This window comes from Colobus angolensis, unplaced genomic scaffold, assembly GCF_000951035.1.
Source record: "Colobus angolensis palliatus isolate OR3802 unplaced genomic scaffold, Cang.pa_1.0 Scaffold150, whole genome shotgun sequence".
NCBI lineage: Eukaryota > Metazoa > Chordata > Mammalia > Primates > Cercopithecidae > Colobus > Colobus angolensis.
Window position 1 is genome coordinate 2,033,057 of NW_012114600.1, and position 9,341 is coordinate 2,042,397.

The 9,341-nt window shown below is 37.0% G+C and overlaps 1 protein-coding gene across 5 annotated transcripts in view; it reads right to left on the bottom strand.

Moving 5' to 3' along the window:
• The window catches only part of ANO6 (anoctamin 6), a 236,138-nt gene that overhangs the window by 102,290 nt on the left and 124,507 nt on the right, over positions 1-9,341 (bottom strand). The window lies entirely within an intron of this gene.

Here is a 9,341-nt window from a genome sequence, read left to right on the forward strand (position 1 = left end):
GGGATGTCTCCCAGTTAGGCTACTCAGGGGTCAGGGACCCACTTGAGCAGGCAGTCTGTCCCTTCTCAGATCTCACCCTCCTTGTTGGGAGATCCACTGCTCTCTTCAAAGCTGTCAGACAGAGTCGTTTGCATCTGCAGAGGTTTCTGCTGCCTTTCTTGTTGTTGTTTTGTTGTTGTTGTTGTTGTTGTTGTTTAGCTGTGCCCTGTCCCCAGAGGTGGAGTCTAGAGAGACAGGCAGGCTTCCTTGAGCTACTGTGAGCTCCACCCAGTTCGAGCTTTCCAGTGGCTTTGTTTACCTACTTAAGCCTCAGCAATGACAGGCGCCCCTCCCCCAGCCTTGCTGCTGCCTTGTGGTTAGATAGCAGACTGCTGTGCTAGCAATGAGGGAGGCTCCGTGGGCGTGGGACCCTCCCAGCCAGGTGTGGGATATAATCTTCTGGTGTGCACGTTTCTTAAAGCGCAGTATTGGGGTGGGAGTTACCCGATTTTTCAGGTGTTGTGTGTCTCAGTTCCCCTGGCTAGGAACAGGGATTCCCTTCCCCCTTGGGCTTCCCAGGTGAGGCAATGCCTCGCCCTGCTTCAGCTCTCGCTGGTCGGGCTGCAGCAGCTGACCAGCACCGATTGTCCTGCACTCCCTAGTGAGATGACCCCAGTACCTCAGTTCAAAATGCAGAAATCACCGGTCTTCTGTGTCACTCGCGCTGGGAGTTGGAGACTGGAGCTGTTCCTATTCGGCCATCTTGCTCTGCCCCTACTTCCCACATTTTATTTTTTAACCTACTAGGATTCTAGTAAAGCCAAAGTGACTGCAATCACTGAGGACCTATGTACATCACAAAAAGATGTATGTGATTCTATTACTGATGGTGGAGAATGGTACTGGAGGTTCAAAGTGAAAAAGGACAAAAGCACCTGCCACACTCCAGAAACTGGTATCTTATTCATACCTCTTTTGAGAGGTTAATAACATTGTCAGGGAAATAAAGAATAAAGCAATCAAAATCACAAAGGACAGACTGGCATAATTAAGGAAGCTTTCTATCCCTACACACCCTAGATTACACATTACACATCTAATTTGGCTTAGTAAAGTCATTGTCGTGAAGGACTTACTTGTGAATTACACAGTAATGGTACTGAGTGTAAACACAAATATCTTCCATTTTCTTTCTATTACCCACCTTTTTCAGTGTAAAAAGCAGAGACTGCAATGTCTAAGTAGTAAAATTAATGAATATACTGTGATGATAAAGTAGAAATCAGTTGGGATTAATGAAATATATGAATAGATTGATTTCAAATATTCTTAGAACTTTGTCAGGCAAAGTATTGATGGTGCTGCCATTGTATTTTCAACTTGCTAATCTTTTTTTAACCTACAAAGATGCAAGAGAAATAAGTCATAGGTACTTAATTTGTGGAAAAAAAAATTAGTCTGATTACTGTAAGTGCCATTTATTAGTTATATGTCATGTTCTCCAGAAGGTTTGGTAAGCAGAATACATTATTTAATTGGAACTTAATTTAAATTCATGTGTTGGCAATAAAAACATTTAATGTTAGTGGACTGATCTGATGAGGAATTTACTCAACTGAGTAATGTATGCTCACTAGGGAACAAAAAACAGACGAGCATTTTAAATGATAAACACAGGATGGAGTGAATATTTAGCCGAAGTTCACTTCCAAATATGACTTTTAAATCAATATCACAAAAGAAAGAAATGCTCATTCTGAGTAACACAGAAAACAAATTTTCAGAGAAGAAAAAATAAACACCCATAATTCATTGCCAAGATAACCATTATATTAGTTAAGCGTACCATAAAGTTTTTCAGTAAAGTGTTTTCCAAACTTACCTGCTTACAGGAACAACTTTGGAGAGCTTATTTAAAATGTAGATTCTTGAGCCCCTCTCCTGGAGGTAGGTACTGACTCAGCATGTATGGGATAGGGTCTGGACAATCTATTTTTAACAAGCAACCCAGGTGACTTCTCACAGGACAAGTTTAGGAAATCCTGTTTTCTAGGACACACCTTTTCTGTGCATATATGCATGCACGGGTGCACACAGCTATTCTTTTGTGAGTATTTATCCCTGTCAAGCCTGTTTTATGAGAGAATTTGGTATAGCTGATTTTTGCCAATCCTGCTGTACCCCTTTATAGATGATCTTTTAAAAAGGTGACACATTTGCCCTGCTGGTACCAGGTAAATGACAGCCTCTCCATTCAACTTACAGCCAGACCTCAGGAGGAGCAATCAGAAAAAGGGTTTTCTCTTCTCTATGTCTTTGTGAACGTGTTAACTCCTCGGTAGGATAAAATAGAATAATCAGGTCTTATTTTTCAGAATTTCATTGTCCTCTCTGTTTTTAAGGTTTCAGCCCGGAGATACTTCTCATTTTGGAAATGAGAAGCAAGAATTGACTTCATTGCTCTTGGTGATGATACTCAAAAATAAAACCAAATGTGCTTATACCAGCAACACATTTTGTAGATGTAATTTGAAACTGCTGATTCTGATTTAATTTATTCCTTCTTACCTACAATCTTAGTATAAACAAGTAGGCTGTAAAGCAAGGGAAAAGATAAAAATATAAAGACCTCCCCGCTTTAGTCTAAAATATTTAGGAGCTAAAGACAGATCTGACTTCACTCCCTAAAACAAAAGACAGAACACCTGCCAAAAGTTAGCTGGGAAACCACCCAGCACTGGCTGCCATATCTCTTACTGAGCCTATCCTAACATGAGGGTCATGTTTCCAATTCATCAACTACTTGTTGCAAATGTCATTCCCAGGCAAACTTTCCATGCTGTTCTGATTCCTCATAGTGCCCCCCATATTCTGATTCCTCACAGTGCCCCCCACATTACCTTCTTCAATTTGAAGAAGGTAAGCCAATTTTTAGTCTATGCAATCATGCTTTCTTCTTTATGAGGATCCATGAGACAAATTTTTCTCAGGAGGATCTTTCCTACCAGAATACTATGTTACTTTGGAACAACCAGTTTTGTTTTTATTGTGTTGAAACTTTTATGTTATTAATAAAATCCTCTTGTATTCTTTGGCAACTAGGAAGTTGAGAGGCAAATTTGCAGCTGATCTCTAACTTCTGAACAAGAACTTATGGTTGATAATAAATCATTTTATTACTCTGACACATGGCTTCATTTTATTTTTCTGGCTTTTATCTCTCTTTTACCCTGATTTAGTCTTTAATTACTTTCATTCTTGATATATTTCCACAGGTGACCTTAAATACTTTTTTTCACTTCCCTCCTAACATTTATATTTATTTTAATTGATAAATAAAAATTGTGTATCATGTACATGTTGTTTTAAAATATGAATATATAATGGAAGCCAAAATCAAGCTGATTAACATATGCATTTGCACGTCACAAACTTTTGTGGTAAAAACACTTAAAATCTACTCCTTAGCAATTTTCAAGAATATATTATCAACTAGAATCAGCCGTACAATAGTTCTCCTAATCTTATCCCTTCTATCTAACTTAAATTTTGTATCCTTTGACCAACATCTTCCCAACATCCTCTCACCTCCAGCCCCTGGTAATCACTATTCTACTATCTACTTCATGAATTCAACTTTTTTTACACTCAATATGTAAGCAACGAATACTATTTAATAAATTATAAATTAATTCATGCATTGCTTACCAACAGGATACGTTCTGAGAATGTGATTTCATCTTTGTATGAACACCATAGAGTGTACATATGAACATACACAAACTTAGAAGGTGTAGCCTACCATACACCTAGGGTATATGGAATAGCCTGCCACTCTTAGGCTACAAACCTGTACTGCATGCGACTAAGCTGAATACCGTAGGCAGCTGTAACACCATGGTGAGTATTTGTGTATTTAAATATAGAAAAGCTACAGTAAAACTACTATATAAAACATTTTAAAGATGGTATACCAGTTCAGGGCACTTATCAGGAATGGAGCTTGCAGGCCTGGAAGTTGCTGTGGGTGAGTTAGCGAGTAAGTGGTGACTGAACCTGAAGGCCTAAGACATTATGTGCACTACTGCAGACCTTATAACACTGCTTGCTCATTTAGCTTAAAACACAAACACACTCTATAGCTGTACACAAATTCTTTCTTTATATCCTTATTCTATCTCAAATATTTTCCTATCTTTAATTTTTAACTTTTTAAACTTTTTTCTTGAAAACTAAGACATCAATACACACATTAGCTAGGCCTACACAGGGTCAGGGTCATCAGTATCACTGTCTTCCACCTCCACATCTCGTCTCAATGGAAGGTCTTCAGGGGCAATAACAGAAATAGAGCTGTCATCTCCTGTGATAACAGTGCCTTCTTTCGGAATACCTCCTGAAGTACCTGCCTGAGGCTGTTTTACAGTTAACTTTATTTATTTATTTTTTATTAGTAGGAATATACTCCAAAATAATTATAAAAAGTATACTTTTAAAACATACTATAGTTATAGTAAACACATAAACCAGTAACATAGTCATTTATTACCATTAACAAGAATTCTGTACTATACATGATTGTATGTGCTGTTTTTATATGACTAGCAGCCCAGCCCAATAGGTTTGTTTGTACCAGCATCACCACAGACATATGAGTAATGCATTGCACTACACTATTAAGACAGCTATGATGTCACTAGGCAACAGGAATTTTTCAGCTGTGTTATAATCTTAAGGGACATTATGGTATATGTGGTATATTGTTGACTGAAACATCATTAAGCAACTTGTGACCATAGATAGAAAAATTTAATGTAGTATTAACATAAATAAGTAGGATGCTAATAACTATAAAAAGTACACATTGCATATTAAAGTTAATAAATGAATGCCTTGAGTTATACTATCAGTTAGAATACTATCTTATTAGGCAAAAATAACCAAATACTTAATATGCATAAGACTTAATGAGGAATCAAGTCATATGATCACCTCAATAGATACAAGAAAAAGCATTTGATAAACTTTAGAACCCAGTTATTATAAAAATGCTTAGCAATCTAGGACTAAAAGGGAACTCCTTTAACTTTTTAAAAGAAGTCTATCAAAAATGTATGGCAAGTGTAATATTTAATAGTGAAATTTTAGAAACATTCCCATTAAAATCAGGAACAATACAATTGTGCACTATGTGTATTGGTTTTGTCCAAGAGGCCATAGCCACTGCACTCAGACAAGAAAAAAAATAAATATGGCAAAGAAAGACCAAAACTGTCATCATTTGTAGACAATATGGTCTTCATTTGAGAAAACAGTATTAGAAACTACTAAACTAAAAAGAGCTTATCAAGGTTCTTGGTACTTAATAAAAATCAATAGACTTCTTTTACACACAGTAAATCATAACTGCATTTAAAATGCCTCTGACAATAGCAACAAAATTTTTAAATAATTGGGAAAAGTTAATAAAAATGTCCAAGATCTTCATGGACATTACAGGTTGAATATCTCTTATCTGAAATGTTTGGAACTAGAATTATTTCTAATTTTGGACTTTTTAAGAAATTAGAATATTTGCATTATACTTACCACCTGAGCATCCCACATCTGAAAGTCCAAAATGATCCACTAAGCATTTCTTTGAACGTCAAGTCAGCACTCAAAAAGTTTTGCATTTTGGTGCATTTTGGATTTAGGATGCTCAACCTGTATTATAAAGCTTTATTTAAAGAATAGTAGATCTCAATAAAAGGAGTGATATATCATGTTCACCATAGTAAAACTTTTTGGTACGCTTTTAAACATTTCCCAAGAGATCTCGTCCAGACTCTAGGAAAACTGTTTTGGTCTCATGATGATTCATCCAAAATAATGGATAACAGTTTTTAGAAGCTCACAGGCTCTAAAACCAATTAGTCAGTTGTCTCACAGTATTTGAAAGTTTGAATTGAATTATAATTATATAACTGTAACTTTGTTCACTCATTTTTAAAAAGTTCTTTATCCTACAGTCTCCATTGGCCAGATCCTTCTGCCACACACTAAAGAATTCTTAAGGTCAGATATGAAATACAAATATATACTTCCATATACAAACTTTTCAACTTCAAGGACATAAATTTTCCATTAACTTTTAGGAATGGATAACTAATTATTTAAAAAGTAAATAAAAAAATCATATTCAGGATTGCTCCCACTGTTTTTGTGCTATCTAGACCTCTTCCCCGTCTTCAACCTCATCTGAATTGTACCATTACTTGGTCACTAACACATCGGTTTGAAGGCAAGCATCAGACAAAACAAAATTCAAAAGATCAATTCTGCCAATTGTTAGCCGTTCTGGAAGAATGCAGCAATTACTAACAAAACTGAGCAAGAGGAGTTGGAGAAATATATGGGAATTTGTTTTATGTAAAACATCTTTGCTCTTTACAATATGGATCAAACATATTTAGATATATTTAATCATCTACTGTGCCAGATACTGCTGGCTGCCTACGGAACAGCCATTCTCCCCTCTTTATTACTAAGAAAAGCCTGCTTGTTCTTTAGGTATTCTGTGATCAGGTGACTCAAGAGACGAAATACCAATCTTGTTTAGTCTATGCTAATGACAATAATTCCATTCATGTTGCCAGCAGTTGATTTAGGAACAGACTTGTAACAGACAATGAATTGTGAAAGGAAATCTGCAAAGGGCCCTTCTAGAGGAGCTTTCTTCCCTCTTAAAAAACAGCCCTGAGAAAGGGCATTCCTTCTCTCTGCCTCTGGCTACCTGGAGTTGCAGCAGCCATCATGAAACCAAGGGAAGACAATTTAAGAGCCAACATATTGAGGATGGCAGAGCAGGAGGATGGAATGACTTCATTAAGCCAATAAACTAATCCAGAAATGGCTGTATCTCCAGACTACTTAAAAGAGAAGATAATTATTTCATTTTAGCATTTAAGCCATTTTGAGTTTGGTTTTCCTGTTATTTGTGATTTAAAACATTCAAACATTCTGTGTCAAGCCCAGTACAGGCTAAATGAGTGTTTGTTGCTGAAGCAACTTATAATCATCCTCAGGTAAAATCTAAATGTAAATGGTTTATGCTTTTTAAAGGACGGTGTTGCGTTTAAGTGTTTTTGGTAATATGAGTGGCCCAAGATACATGATATTTGAAGGTTTGGCTAGAAAACTATTTTCTTTTTGTTCAAAGGATGATATATCCTTTTAAATACTCTATGTTTTTGGTGTTTGTAGCCCCATCACCTCTATCTTTCTCCAGCCCTACAAAGTGTTTAACAATATCCTTTAGATAAACTCTGGTGGAGTCAACCTTGAGGTTGCTTTAGGAAATCAATATGGTTTACATATAAGTTTTTTTCTTTCAAAGAAAACAGGATTTTGAATGGCCTTTCCTTGGTATTGTCCTAAATCCTCAATAAGGCCTGACAAGGAGTACAATGGAACTCACAAACGTTTTTCCAATGAAGAAAAACGTGATTCCAAAGTTAAGCTTTGAATTTCGGTGAAGTATATATAAACTAAGTAATATGTGCAAATACAGTCTGAAAACACTTCAAAGCACAGCTTATAAAAATGAACATCAAGGTATATCAATCCATGAGTTCAAGGATTGCCAAAATTAATGATGATTTTTTCCCTCCTGATTTACGAGAGTTACCTTGGGACCTATGTTTCTCTCTGAAGCAAATGCAGAACTGATTAATAATGTAAGCAGCTCTAGGGCCCTTCACCATGGCAGTAAAGCTCCTGTCTAAAACGAGAACTGTTTCTTTTATACTTTAATGGATTAGATCTGTTTAATTTATTTTATATAGTGCTCAATCCAGATCCATTGGCATATGGATGCTTAATGAATATTTGATGATGGTGACTATGACTGCATAGAATATATCTTAGTGTCCACAGGAAAATGAAAGTACCCTGAGCTGCTTTTCTTTAGTGATAAAACTGTATAATAACAGAAAAGTCATGCCTTCTCATATCAGGGCATTATTTTAAGAAAATCCCAAATAAAAAGGGAAGATACAAGAATTAAAATTTATGATCTAACAATGCTAAAAAATTATGTAACATCTATATATGTTATTTTATTTAATCTTAACCATAATTATATAAACTAAGTATTAGGATCCTATTTTCCTGAATCTAAGATGCCATTGATTGTATGGTGAGCCAATATTTTATGTATTAATAAGAAAAAATTCAACAATGAAATTATGATACAGCATTTGTAAGATCCAACTGATTTTAGACATGGCAAATGTAAAAAAGGAAAAAAAAAGTTGATTTGAAAATTTGCATAAGTCATATAGCTACCCAGCCAGAAAAGATACTTTCCACTCTCTGAGTTCTGACCAGTAGCATGTGAGCACAACTGATGTAGTTACTTTGAGGCCAAAGTGGTAAAGAAGCATGAGTACTTTCTTCATCTTATCTACCATTTATCTATGTTGATGCTCAGGATGACCCAGGAGTCTACCTGTGGAATATGGCAGAGCTTCTGTCAGGCTTGGGTTTCTTGATAACTGCAAAGGACAGAGGCCCAACCCCAAACTATGTGCCGAACAGGGATGCTACATTTGACTTTGATGTGAACAGTAAACACTCTGTTTTTGTGTTAAGCCCCTGTCATCTGGGGGCTTGTTTGTTACAACTAGAATTACTCCAATGGAGTGGCAGAATTATAACTTGAAGGTCAGGTTCCAAAGTCTGGGCTCATTCTATTCCACCACGAAATATAAAATGCCAAACTTAACCCCCTCTGAAACAAACAGACGAATTAAATAGTACTGACTACTTCATTTTTTAAAAGGTTTCATCACTTGATTTGAAAGAATGGGCAAAAATCAATAGATTTAAAGTTGGCACATTTCATGGAGACAGTCCAGACAGGACTGTGTGTGTGTCAGTGATAGCATGTATGTGAAGAACAGGGGAGGAAAAAAAGGATGAGGAATGGGGGTGGAGCATGATGGCCGAATAGGAACAGCTCCAGTCTCCAACTCCCAGCGCGAAGGACACAGAAGACCGGTGATTTCTGCATTTTGAACTGAGGTACTGGCGTCATCTCACTAGGGAGTGCAGGACAATCGGTGCTGGTCAGCTGCTGCAGCCCGACCAGCGAGAGCTGAAGCAGGGCAAGGCATCCCCTTACCTGGGAAGCGCAAGGGGAAAAGGAATCCCTTTTCCTAGCCAGGGGAACTGAGACACACAACACCTGAAAAATCGGGTAACTCCCACCCCAATACTGCGCTTTAAGCAAACGGGCACACCACGAGATTATATCCCACACCTGGCTGGGAGGGTCCCATGCCCATGGAGCCTCCCTCATTGCTAGCACAGCAGTCTGC